This window comes from Budorcas taxicolor, chromosome 22, assembly GCF_023091745.1.
Source record: "Budorcas taxicolor isolate Tak-1 chromosome 22, Takin1.1, whole genome shotgun sequence".
In the NCBI taxonomy this organism is placed as follows: domain Eukaryota; kingdom Metazoa; phylum Chordata; class Mammalia; order Artiodactyla; family Bovidae; genus Budorcas; species Budorcas taxicolor.
This window is the reverse complement of record NC_068931.1, coordinates 15731380-15745913: the sequence shown is the minus strand read 5'-3', so window position 1 is coordinate 15745913 and position 14534 is coordinate 15731380.

Sequence of the window (14534 nt, the reverse complement as noted above, 5' to 3'; positions counted from 1 at the left end):
TTTAATTTCATGGCTGCAGTCACCATCTGCAGTGATTTTGGAGCCCCCCAAAAAAAGGTCTGGCACTGTTTCCACTGTTTCCCCATCTATTTCCCATGAAGTGATGGGACCAGATGCCATGATCTTCATTTTCTGAATGTTGAGCTTTAAGCCAACTTTTTCACTCTCCACTTTCACTTTCATCAAGAGGCTTTTTAGCTCCTCTTCACTTTCTGCCATAAGGGTGGTGTCATCTGCATTCTGAGGTTATTGATATTTCTCCCGGCAATCTTGATTCCAGCTTGTGTTTCTTCCAGTCCAGCATTTCTCATGATGTACTCTGCATATAAGTTAAATAAGCAGGGTGACAACATACAGCCTTGACATACTCCTTTTCCTATTTGGAACCAGTCTGTTGTTCCATGTCCAGTTCTAACTGTTGCTTCCTGACCTGCATATAGGTTTCTCAAGAGGCAGGTCAGGTGGTCTGGTATTCCCATCTCTTTCAGAATTTTCCACATCCAGACAGTCAAAAGCTTTGGCATAGTCAATAAAGCAGAAATAGATGTTTTTCTGGAACGCTCTTGCTTTTTCCATGATCCAGCAGATGTTGGCAATTGGATCTCTGGTTCCTCTTCCTTTTTGAAAACCAGGTTGAACATCTGGAAGTTCACGGTTCACGTACTGCTGAAGCCGATACTAAATATATAAAATTATATCTGTCAATTTTTTTCAATGAAGTTGGAAAGAAATTTAGTTTTCTAAAAGTGGAAATTTTATTACATGAAAGTCAACCCTAAATTGTTGGAATTTATATACATTTTTTCAAGAATAAGAAAATAAATTTAAAAAGATACTGGGACATCCCAGCGCACCCGTGGCAGAGGCAAAACCAATACAATATTGTAAAGTAAAAATAAATAAATAACTAATGAAAAAATTAAATTTAAAAAATAAACTAAAAAAAAACGAAAAAAGGTGATGCCTAGGGGTGTTTATAATACAGGAAGCAATAGTGAACAGGAAATTGACTCAATATATGTGTTGCTAATTTTAATTGACCAATAATAAATATATTTGTATTTCAAAAAAAAAAGACACTGGGAGACACAATAAATATGCTTTTGACGTACACTGATGGTATAAGTAGCTCAACATACAGGTTGCATTTACTTCTTCTCACCTATAAGCACCAAGAAACAAAAACCTCACGTATTATTGCTCATTGAAATATTCCTAATACAAGAACAAGGCTGGTATCAAAGCTGCTAGACAATTAATGAAATTAATATGAGTAAATGAATGAATAATTGAAAGAACAAATCCATGAGCAAAGAAATAAATAGCAGTTGATATATTGATGAGTAAGTTATGGCTTTGCCATTTATATCACTAGCTCCTTGGAAGAAAAACTATGACCAATCTAGACAGCATATTAAAAACAAAGGCATTACTTTGCCAACAAAGGTTTGTCTAGGCAAACTCTGATTCTTCCAGTAGACAAATATGGATGTGATATATTGTGATAATTATTGAACCTCAGCTAATTTCTCAAAATAAATAAAACAGATAACTCTAAGGCAATTGTATGAATGAAGTTAAATAATATTTATTTTATTAATAAATTAATGTTTAGTAAGGTACAAGGAGAAACATCAGTAACCTCAGATGTGCAGATGACACCGCCCTTATGGCAGAAACTGAACAGGAACTAAAGAGCCTCTTGATGAAGGTGAAAGAGGAGAGTGAAAAAGCTGGCTTTATACTCAATATTCAAAAAACTAGTATCATGTCATCTGGTCCTATAACTTCATGGCAAATAGATGGGGAAATAACAGAAACAGTGGCAAACTTTATTTTCTTGTGCTGCAAAATCACTGCAGATGGTGACTGAAGCCATGAAATTAAAAGACACTTGTTCCTTGGAAGAAAAGCTATGACCAACCTAGACAGGATTAAAAACAGAGGCATTACTTTGCCAACAAAAGTTTGTCTAGGCAAACTATGATTCTTCCAGTAGACAAATGTGAGATTTGTGAGAGCTGAACCATAAAGCAGGTTGTGCTGTGCTTAGTCACTCAGTCATATCTGACCCTTTGCGACTCCATGGACTGCATACCCTCCTTCAGGGGATTTTCCCAACCCAGGGGTCCAACCCAGGTCTCCCACATTGTGGGCAGATTCTTTACCATCTAAGCCACCAGGGAAACCCAAAGAAGACTAAGCACCGAAGAGCTGATGCTTTTAAACTGTATGTTGGTGAAATTTTTGAGAGTCCCTTGGACTGAAAGGAGATCAAACTAGTCAATCCTAAAGGAAATCAATTCTTATTTTTTTTTTTTAATTTTAGATTGAAAGATATTTAATTTTTAGCAGTTCTCAAGTTTGGCCCTCCTGTTGAGATTTTGTTTTTCTTTTTTTTTTTAATTATTTTTTAATATATTTTTTTAATTTTTATTTTTACTTTATTTTACTTTACAAAACTGTATTGGTTTTGCCACACATTGACATGAATCCACCATGGGTGTACATGCGTTCCCCGACATGAACCCCCCTCCCACCTCCCTCCCCATAACATCTCTTTGGGTCATCCCCGTGCACCAGCCCCAAGCATGCTGTATCCTGCGTTGGACATAGACTGGCGATTCGTTTCTTACATGATAGTATACATGTTTCAATGCCATTCTCCAAAATCATCCCACCCTCTCCCTCTCCCTCTGAGTCCAAACATCTGCTCTACACATCTGTGTCTCTTTTGCTGTCTTGCATACAGGGTCATCATTGCCATCTTTCTAAATTCCATATATATGTGTTAGTATACTGTATTGGTGTTTTTCTTTCTAGCTGACTTCACTCTGTATAATCGGCTCCAGTTTTGTCCATCTCATTAGAACTGATTCAAATGTATTCTTTTTAATGGCTGAGTAATACTACATTGTATATATGTACCACAGCTTTCTTATCCATTCTTCTGCTGATGGACATCTAGGTTGTTTCCATGTCCTGGCTATTATAAACAGTGCTGCGATGAACATTGGGGTACATGTGTCTCTTTCAATTCTGGTTTCCTCTGTGTGTATGCCCAGCAGTGGGATATTCATTGGCAGGACTGATGCTGAACCTGAAGCTCCAAAACTTAGGCCACCCAATGTGAAAAACTGACTCATCTGGAAACAGCCTGATGCTGGGAAAGATTGAAGGCGAAAGAAGCAGATGACAGAAGATGAGGTGTTTGGATGGTATCACCAAGGCAATGGACATGAGTTTGAGCAAGCTCTGGGAGTTGATGATGAACAGGGAAACCTGATATGCTGCATTCCATTAGGTTGCAAAGAGTCAATAATGACTGAATGACTGAACAACAATTGTACCTTATCCATAATCACTGTTATAACTATTACACTTTATTTTAAGAAATAAGACATATGTATGTATAATATTGCATTAAAATACAAAAACAATAAATCTCCTAGTGATATAAATATCATGCAGGATTAAAGTTCTGAAACTTAAAAGTGAATATGGTTTGTAAAGTTGGAGAAGAGTAAAGCCGGGGTCAGGCATGCAGTGTTAGGAAGGAGATTGGAAGAACGTCCCACATGTCTGGGACCTGCTGGATAAACACTATCAGTGTTCACCCCCTTATCTCATCACACCTAAATTAACTCATTAGCCTCCTAAATGATTTTATTGTCAGCCTTTACTTTTGAATCTTCCTTAAAACATTGCTTTGATGATGGCACGAAAAAATTAACCAAGAAGGAAAAAAAAAGCCAATTAAACATATATATTACCAAATGTAAAACAGATGATCAGTGCAAGCTCAATGAATGAAGCAGGGCACTCAAAACCAGTGCTCTGGGACAACCCAGACGGATGGGGTGGGAAGGAAGGTGGGAGGGGGGTTCAGGATGGGGGGACACAATGTACACTCATGGCTGATTCATTTCTATATGTAGCAAAATCCACCAAAATATTATAATTAACCTCTAATTAAAATAAATAAATTGATTTAAAACATTAAAGCATTCCACAGAAACTATGTGCAGAATAAAGTCCAAAATCTGTACTGGTGTTCTAGATTCATTGTTAAATGGAAGACTGTCTGATTTCAAGTCATCAGTTCAGTTCAGTCACTCAGTCATGTCTGACTTTTTGTGACCCCACGAATTGCAGCACGCCAGGCCTCCCTGTCCATCACCATCTCCCGGAGTTCACTCAGATTCACATCCATCGAGTCAGTGATGCTATCTAGCCATCTCATCCTCTGTCGTCCCCTTTTCCTCCTGCCCCCAATCCCTCCCAGCATCAGAGTCTTTTCCAATGAGTCAACTCTTCGCATCAGGTGGCCAAAGTTCTGGAGTTTAAAAGTATCTTTCCTTCCAAAAAACACCCAGGGCTGATCTCCTTTAGAATGGACTAGTTGGATCTCCTTTCAGTCAAAGGAACTCTCAAGAGTTTTCTCCAACACCACAGTTCAAAAGCGCTCAGCCTTCTTCACAGTCCAACTCTCACATCCATATATGACCACAGGAAAAACCAGAGTATTGACTAGATGGACCTTTGTTGGCAAAATAATGTCTCTGCTTTTCAAATACTATCTAGATTGGTCATAACTTTCCTTCCAAGGAGTAAGAGTCTTTTAATTTCATAGCTGCAGTCACCATCTGCAGTGATTTTGGAGCCCCCAAAAATGAAGTCTGACACTGTTTCCACTGTTTCCCCATCTATTTCCCATGAAGTGATGGGACCAGATGCCATGATCTTCGTTTTCTGAAATGTTGAGCTTTAAGCCAACTTTTTCACTCTCCTCTTTCACTTTCATCAAGAGGCTTTTTTGTTCCTCTTCACTTTCTGCCATAAGGGTGGTGTCATCTGCATATCTGAGGTCATTGATATTTCTCCCGGCAATCTTGATTCTAGCTTGTGCTTCTTCCAGCCCAGTATTTCTCACGATGTACTCTGCATAGAAGTTAAATAAGCAGGGTGACAACATACAGCCTTGATGTACTCCTTTCCTTATTTGGAACCAGTCTGTTACTCCTCAATAAGAATTTTCTCCAATTCCATATATATGTGTTAATAAACAATATTTATTTACTCTTTCTGACTTATTTTACTCTGTATAATAGGTTCTAGGTTTATTCACCTCACCAGAACTGACTCAAATTCATTATTTTTTATAGCTGAATAATATTCTATTGTATACATGCACTGCATCTTCCTTATCCATTCATCTGTTGATAGACATCTAGGTTGCTTCCATGTCCTACTTATTACATCTCTGCTAGGAACATTAGGGTACATGTTTCTTTTTCAATTACATTTTTTCCAGGGTATATAACTCAGGGAGCTCAGTCTGACAGTCTGTGATGACCTAGAGAGGTGGAATGGGGGAAGAGACGAGGCTCAAAAGGGAGGTGATATACCTATAATTATGCCTTATTTGTGTTGTTGTATGACAGAGACCAACACAACATTATAAAGCAATTTCCATGAACATAGAATGGTCATCTTGAGGTGGACTCTGAAGAAGAAGGTAAGGAGAGGTGGGCCAAGAGTGGAATTGGGATTCCTCTGAAAAAAAATACAAAGTGAAATAACACTTCAAATGTTAACTGTTTGTTACACTGACAAGGTGTGGTTAAAAAAAGAAAAAAGAAAAAAAAAATTTTCTTTTACAGTTATTTTTAAAAGAAAAAGAAAAAAAACTTTATTTATTTTTTTATTTTTAATCATGCCTTGTCAGTATAGCAAACAGTTAACACTTGAAGTGTTATTTCACTTTGTATTTTTTTCAGAGAAATCCCATTTCCACTCTTGGCTCACCTCTCCTTACCTTCTTCTTCAGAGTCCACCTCAAGATGACCATCCTGTGTTCACTCTTTCCTCCTTGTGAAAAGTCATTCTTCTACTTGTTTATAAAGACCTCTTGTCCATTTATCACAAGCCTTCATACAATCTGTTTACTGTGCTCTCATATAATCATCCCATTCTATTTCATATTAATGCTCCAAAGACAGCTACTTTATTTTTTACTTCTGTTCATCCTTCTAGTAGCTAACAGAATATTGTGCAGATGATCTGTTTCATAGAATTATGCTGTGATGTACATATTGTATGTCCTGATGGCTTAGGGTAGTGCCAGCATTAAAGTTGTCACTGCATTTTATCAAAGAGACAGATATGGCCACCCTCCTTGAAACTAAATCAACTTGAGAAAAACCAAGAGACACATGCTTCACAATAACCCCAGTCTCAGTCAGCAGCATCAACTTTAACTATTAAGACCTGCTATCCTCAGACAATATTAAGAATACCTATTTCTGGCTAATTGAAAAGGAGTCGAGTATTATTTGAACCTTTATATTTACTTGGCTATGATATGGGGAAATTATAGGAGTTGGAAAAAAGAAAAAAATTTTGTATTGGTCACATAACCCCAAATTGACTCAAAGACAGTCAAGGACAGGGGTTCAGGTCATTTGTGCTCTTTAGAATGAATTATTTAAATATCTCTGATAGAACCAGTTGAAGTAAATTTGGAAATAGAGTGTAATATTACCACTGAGTCATATTGTTGGTGACAAGAGAGCTTAAAAAATCAGGAAAAAATAACTGGCTGGTAATATTTTAAAGGGTAACCAATGCTCACTAGCAGCTGCAGTAAGACATTAAGTAATAGAGCACAGTAATGTTAACTGCTCTCCTGGTAAGAGTGGTAAATGAAATAAACCCCAGCATCCGGGGTATCATTAATCTACAGTGAATAATGGCAGTAGTAGTGTAAGGAGATTAAAAAGGGCATTGTAAACATTTGTGGCTGTATAATATACAAATTAAAAATGTGAGAACGCTTGCAGCTGCATAATCTACAAATTAAAAAGTGTAATAGCATGGCATTAATTACTGGCTGATCAATTCCTCTATAATTGCTGGCATGTAGATGAACAATTATAGGTCCGAAATGTTATTTGAGAAAGAGACATTGACCTTGGAACTGTAAGGAATGATACTTTGTTATAAGGTAATACAGGATCCTATCAAATTCGGTTCCAGTATTTGTAGCAGCCGCCAGCTCAGCGCAGGGCTGTAATCACTGCACTATTTCTTTCTATTATGGTGCCACAGGGGTTACTCATTGTTTTCTCTTTTTGAACAGAAACACCCAGTGACCTTCAGCCTTCTGAAAATGGGACCATCAGGCCTCATTTCCAAGTTCAAACAGTTTTAATAAAAATGAAATAGCAGGAGATAATGTACTTTACCCTTCTAGGCCAAAGGAACAGTTTGGAAAGTTGGAAAGACAAACTTCGTTCAGTGTGAACACTCCAACTGGGATTTTGACTGTACATCTAAATGTTTCCAGACCAGCCATTTTCCAGTTGATAGCTAATAGTTAAGCAACCAGAGACTCAAATCTTTGATTGATATTAGAAGCCAGAACACTTACTTCCATTCTGTAACCCTCCTTAATAGCAGATGACACAGCAAAGCAGTGCTCTTGTTGATAATTTACTGGAATGGGGACCAATTAAAAAAAAAAAAAAAAGTGAGCCGAGATTCAGCACAGCAGTTGCTACATCACATGCATGGCTTCAGAAAAGTGAGCTCTGTTAGTGTCATTCTTGATGTTGAATTATAGCTTCATGTCCAGGGTTACAAGCATTCTCAATCCTCTTCATTCATTTGCTAAATGTGACAATCTGGATTTTGATCACTGCTTTTCTAATGAAGCTGTCTTCATCAAGGTCACATTACCTATCTGTCCAAAGGACATTTTTACACCTAACCTCATCTGACCTTCCTGTAGAACTGGACTTTGCTGACCATTCCCTGCCTTTAGATGCTGCCATTTTAACCCTATTGACCCCATTTCATGGCTGCCTCTGTTTTCTCTGTGTTACTGGCTTCAGTGATACTAACAGTATCATCACTTTTTTTTTTCCTTTCTTTCTCTCCATTCTTTCCCAGTGAAGTTCCTTCTATTCTAGTATTTCTCAGAGTTAAATCTCCAGTCCAGACCTCTTCTCTGGGTTTCATAATCTAGAGACAGAAACCTTCCGAACATGAGGATAGGGAGGGCTCAGCCTCTCACACCAGCCATGGAGCTACAACCACCCTTCTTGTATCACTGACCGTGACACAGGAGGGGTGGTTATAACTCTAGGTACCAGAGAGCCCATCCCATTTTTCAAGCTCTCAAATCCCTTAGGTCAAGTCAGCCATCATAGCCTGTTCATATAAATGTTAACTATTTTCTCAAACCTTTCTCTATCATTCCAATTGTTACTGTTGTTCTTTTGTTTTCATAAATTTTATCATAGTCTTATATATTTATTTTTTCCTCAGTCATTTTAAGTACTGCCCCATTCGCCTCATTTTATACAGTCATCCACAGTCACTACTGGCTCACTTGTACCTTTTCAAGTCCTGTTGTTCAGTTGCAAAATCATGTCTGACTCTTTGCAACCCCACAGACTGCAACAGGACAGGCTTCCGTATTCTTCACTATCTACCAGAGTTTACTCAAATTCATGTCCGTTGGGTCAGTGATGCTATCTAACCATCTTATCCTCTGCCACTCCTTTCTGCTTTTCCCTTCAATCTTTCCCAGCATCAGGGTCTTTTCCAATGATGAGTCACTCTTTTCATCAGGCAGCCAAGTATTAGAGCTTCAGCATCAGTCCTTCCAATAAATGATCAGGGTTGATTCTCTTTAGGATGGACTGGTTTGATCTCTTTGATGTCCAAGGGAACCTTATGAGTCTTCTCCAGCATCAGTTTGTCTGTGCTCAGCCTTCTTTATGGTCCACATTTCACATCCATACATGACTATTGGAAAAACCTTAGCTTTGCCTATGTGGACTTTGTTAGCAAAGTGGTGCCTCTACTTTTAAAATGTTGCTAGGTTTACCATATCTTTCCTTCTAAGGAGCAAGCATATCCTAATTTCAAGGCTGTAGTCACTGTCAGCAGTGATTTGGAAGCCCAATAACTCTGCCCCTGCTTTCACTCTTTCCCTTTCTATTTGCCTTAAAGTTATACCACTGGATGCCATGATTTTAGTTTTCTTAATGTTGAGTTTTAAACCAGCTTTTTCACTCTCCTCATTCAACCTCATCAAGTGGCTTTTTAGTCCCTCCTCATTTTCTGCCATTACATTGGTATCATCTGCCTGTCTGACGTTGTTAATATTTATCTCGGCAACCTTGATTCCCACTTGTAATTTATCCACTCCAGAATTTCACATGATGTACTCTGCATTTAAGTTAAACAGACAGGGTGACAATATAGAGCTTTGTCTTACTCCATTCCCAATTTGGAACCAGTCAGTTCTTCCATGTAATGTTCTAACTATTTCTTCTTGACCTGGGTACAGGTTTCTCAGGAGACAGGTAAGGTGTTCTGGTATTCCCACCTCTTTAAGAATGTTCCACAGCCTGTTGTGATCCACAAAGTCACAGACTTTTTTTGTTGTCAATGAAGCAAAAGCAGAAAATTTTAGTTTCCTCTACTTTGTCTAAACCCATTTTGTACATCTGGAAGTTCTCGTTTCATGTACTCCTAAAGCCTAGCTTGAAGGACTTTGAATATAACCATACTAGCATGTAAAATGAGCACAAAATGTCCATTGGAGGAGGTAATGGCAAACCACTCCAATATTCTTGCCATGAGAATCCCATTAACAGTATGAAAAGATGAGCCTACCCCAGGTCAAAATGTGTTCAATATGCCACTGGGGAAGAGCAGAGGGTAATTACTCCAGAAAGAATGAAGCAGCTGGGCCAAAGTAGAAATGACACTCATTTATGTATGTGCCTGGTGGTGAAAGTAAAGTCTGATGCTATAAAGAACAGTATTGTATAGGAATCTGGAATATTAGGTCCATGAATCAAGGTAAATTGGATGTGGTCAAGCAGGAGGTGTCAAGAGTGAACATCAACCTTTCAGGAATCAATGATGGGAATGGTTGAATTTAATTCAGATGGCCATTATATCTCCTTTTGTGGGCAAGAATCCTTTAGAAGAAATAGCCCACATAGTCAACAAAAGAATCCAAAATGCAGTACTTGGGTGCAATCTCAAAATCAAAAGTATGATCTCAGTTCATTTCCAAGGCAAGCCATTCAACATTACAGTAATCCAAGTCTAGGCTCCAACTACTGATGCCAGAGAAACAATTTGACTGGCTTTTTGAAGACCTACAAGATCTTCTAGAATTAACACCAAAAAATGCTGTCCTTTTTCTCATAAGAGATTGGAATACAAAAATAGGAAGTCAAGAGATACCTGGAGTAACAGACAAAGTTTGGCCTTGGGGTACAAAATGAACCAGGGCAAGAGGCAACAGAGTTTCATCAAGAAAAAACAGTGGTCATATCAAATACTCTTTTCCAACAACACAAGGGATGACTCAACACATGGACATCACCAAATAGTGAATATTGAAATCAGATTGATTATATTATTTTCAGGGAAAGATAGAGAAGCTCTATACAGTCAGCAAAACAAAACCTGGAGCTGATTGTGGCTCAGATCATGAACTCTTTATAGCAAAATCCAGGCTTAAATTGCCTTTCAGGTATCACTATGCCTTTCAGGTATGATTGAAATCAAATCCCTTATCATTATATAGTGGAGGTGATGAATAGATTGAAGGGATTAGATCTGGTAGACACAGTGCTTGAAGAACTATGGAGAAAGGTTGATAACACTGTACAGGAGGCAGTGACTAAAATCATCCCAAAGAAAAAAAATATAAGAAGGCAACATGATTGTATGAGGAGGCTTTACAAATATCTGAGGAAAGAAGACAATTGAAAAGGAAAGGAGAAAGGAAAAATATACCAAAATTAATGTAGAGTTCTAGAGAATAGCAAGGAGGGATAACAAATACTTTTTTTTTTTTTTAATTAACAATGCAAAAAATAGAGGAAAACAATAGAATGTAAAAACCAGAGATCTCATCAAGAAAATTGGAGCTATCAAGGGAACATTTCATGACAGGATGGCAATAAAGGACAGAAATCTAACAGAAGCAGAAAAGTTTAAAAAGAGATGTCAAGGATACACAGATGAAGCATACAAAAAGTCTTATTGACCTAGACAACTATGATGTTGTGGTCACTCACCTAGAAACAGACATATTGGAGTGTGAAATCATGTGGGCCTTAAGTATCTTTACTACAAAGCTAGTGGAGGTGATGGAATTCTAGCTGAGCCATTGAAAATCCCAAAAGATGATGCTGTAAAAGTGCTGCACTCAATATGTCCATATATTTGGAAAACACGCAGCACTGGAAAAGGATAGTTTTCATTTCAATCCCAAAGAAGGGGAATGTCAACGAATGTTCAAATTTCAATAAACTTTTCAATTACTTTGTATTATTACTGAGTAAATTTAAGCTTTCATCATGACCCACAATTCCTTCTATAAACAGGTCTCAGTTTAATTTTCCAAATGCACATGCCACTGCTTTCTGATCTTGCATATTGTCTTTAATAACAGTTAACATAAAAAATAAGTGATTGAAACAAAGCCAACTTTACTAAACTTCCAGGCTTTCAAATATATTGTTCCCTCTGCCTGGATTTTCACCCCTTCCTTGGCTTCTCACTCTCTTCCTTGACCCTTTAAGGAGTTTCCCATTTTTCAAGCGTTGATTTTGATGACATTTTCCCTCAGCAACTTTCCTTGTGAACCTCAATGGAGCAATTCTTCTTTCATTTCTTTATCCCCATAGACACTTACATTCCGTACTTCATAAAGTGTGCTTTTGTCTAAATGGCTGTTCCCCAGTCCTGTGTCTTTATAATTATGTTTCCTATCAGAAAACCTGACATCTAGTAGGCAGTCAGTAATTTGTACATTATGAATTGTATTGAAGTTGGTAAAACCAAAAGAAGTGCTTGAAATTTAGAAATGAAAAGGTAAACAGAGGACTACTCCACTGCGGGTACTTTGCTAATGGTAAAGCAGTGGCAGTGAAGATAATAACAACAATATATATTAGTGATATCTAATGTTGACCCTAGTCATAGTGTACAACAGCACAGATGCTCATCACTTCCTATGTACCAAATATTGTGTAGTTTTTGGAGGGGGTGTGCATAAAATATCCTATTTGATATTGACAACAGATACAACAACTGAAACTTAAAGAGTTAAAAAAAAAACAAAACAAACTTTCAGAATCACACAGCTAGGAAGTGGTGAAGCTGGCATTCAATCCATGGCTGTCTGATCACAGAGTTCATTTTAATAACCATTAATTATCCCACCCCCTGAATCCCCTTTTCCCAGTACAACTTAAATTATATTTTCATTCAACATCTATTTTTTTATTTAAAATGCCAAATTAATGACTTATTTGTATTTATTTAGACCCAGAACATTTATCTCTGTATTGACATACTCTTAGCCTGCAGATTTTCTTTAAAAAAAAGGTCCTCAATACTTTGAAAAGGGACTGACCTCAACAAAGCTTTAATTTGAAACATTTTAAACAATCACATATCACATATACACACCAAACAAATTTTCAAATAATACCAGCTCCTTCTCCCAAAGTAATATTCATCAATTTCTCCACTTGACTGTTTGGTCTATTCAATACAATTATGGAGATTTGAAATACACAATAGCTATTGATTCAGCCTCTCACATAGAGACCATTTTAAAATAAGAACTTGGGAGGATATTTTGAGTGAAATCATTTGCACAAAAAAATAAAATCCTGGCATATAACTTGAGTTCGCTCTTAAAAGAAGCCATAAAACATATAAAATTAAAGAAGCAACTATTTTCAAGACTTCTAATAGACTCTCTCCTTCATGCTAATCAAAATAATTAGCATTTCTATTATTCCTTTCGAATCTCACTATAGAATTCCTCACTAAATAGAGGAATTCAGTTGTTTAAAAAAGTGATTAGCATTTATATTATTACAGGGCAGCACACTAGAACATTATTTCCTATATATTAGAATTTATAGTTATGAAAGCTAGTGTTTCTACCACATTGTTAGAAATCTGTGTAAATTTACTAACCATGGAAAGGAATTAACTAAAGAGGTCATGAGATTGGACCTACAGAAGGAGAAAAAAGCAAAACAAAAATGAGAAGAGAGTGATTTTTAAGTATCAAAATAAATTTGCTCTTAGGTGGCCAGCTCCGGGAGTTGGTGATGGATAGGGAGGCCAGGCGTGCTGCAGTCCATAGTTATGCAAAGAGTCGGACATGACTGAGCAACTGAACTGAACTGATCCACATAGTAGATAGTCTTCCAGAGAATACCTTCCTGGGACCAGCCTAATGCTCTTGTTTCTGCCCTATCAAAATAGAATATTAGTAAATCTAAAAGAGTAGGAGGAAAAATTTTAGACTTCTAATTCTTTACTGACTTCTCCACCAGAAATATTTTAAAGAAAAGAAATCTCAAATTTAGAAAAATGATGGGTTGTTTTTAAAAAGTAATTGAGTAATCTGGTTATTATTATAATTACAATTTTCACAACAGTAATAATTGTAAATTTCACAAATATCTGTTTCTGTGAATAAGTCAACCTCGTTTGAGTGATGCATCAAACTAGGCATAACTAGTTTGAGTGATAGATAACAACTTCCGTCAAGATGACAGTTCCCCATTTCCACAGCATCACTTTAGTTTTGTTTTGACTGGTGATTAAAAACACCAACAAACTTATCTACAATGTACCTCAGTAATTATCCATGTCTCCTTACATTATTTAGGACATTAGGGAAAGCTCCTGTCTGTTCCTCTTCCCTGACCCTAATCAGCTCAGATATAAAGAGGAGGTCACCCCACATCCGAGGTCAGGGGCAGTGGCCTTGAGTGCCAGCCTGCGACGGCACAGGAATGGCCGAGAGGAGCTACCTGGCGTCCAAGGTCGGTGGCAGCTCGGAGGAGCTACCCTGCATCCGAGGTCAGGGGTGGTGGCAAAGAGGAGCTACCCCACGTCCGAGGTCAGTGGCGGCCAGGAGGAGACACCCTGTCTCCGAGGCCAGTGACAGCCGGGAGGAGACACCCCGCATCTGAGGTCAGGAGCAGCCCAGAGAAGCCACCAGGTGCCCAAGGCCAGGGGCGATGACCCTGAGGAGCCATGCGAACCCGAGGCCAGCGCCGGTGGCCAGGAGGAGGAACCCGAGGAGCAGTGGCTGCACAGGCACAGGAGGGCCTAGAGGAGCTAGCCCACGTTGAAGGTCAGGAACAGTGGCTCTAAGGAGATATCCTTCCCCCAAGGTACGGAGCAGCGGCTGTGCTTTGTTGGAACAGCCGTGAAGAGATAACCCACAACCCAAAGTAACAGAAATACAAATAAGATGGTAGGTGTTGCAAGAGGGCATCAGAGGGCAGACACACTGAAACCATACTAGCAGAAAACTAGTAAATCTAATCACACTAGGACCACAGCCTTGTCTAACTCAATGAAACCAAGCCATACCTGCGGGGCAACCCAAGACGGGCAGGTCATGGTGGAGAGGTCTGCCAGAATGTGGTCCACTGGAGAAGGGAATGGCAAACCACTTC